Source organism: Cariama cristata, unplaced genomic scaffold (genome assembly GCF_000690535.1).
Source record: "Cariama cristata isolate BGI_N322 unplaced genomic scaffold, ASM69053v1 scaffold37755, whole genome shotgun sequence".
NCBI classification, from domain to species: domain Eukaryota; kingdom Metazoa; phylum Chordata; class Aves; order Cariamiformes; family Cariamidae; genus Cariama; species Cariama cristata.
The window spans coordinates 1,888-2,152 of NW_009618787.1; positions in this window are offsets into that span (position 1 = coordinate 1,888).

Consider the following 265-nt stretch of genomic DNA (forward strand, 5'->3'; position numbering starts at 1 on the left):
CGCTCCCACGCGGGAGCTGGCGTGGGCAGCCACCCGTGCCCGTGGGGCTTTGCAAGGGAGGGTCTGCTGAGAAGGGTCTCCCTGGGCTGGAGCAGAGCCTCTTAGGACCCCGGGGTTGCAGAGGGCAGCGGGCTCTGCCCTTGCACTGGCAGGAGAGCGAATGTACATAGCCGCAGCATCCTGGGCACGGGGATGCACAGCATCCAGCTCCTTGCAGCCCAGTGCTGTAATCTCCCTGCTTTTAGGGAATTTTAAGTGACCTACT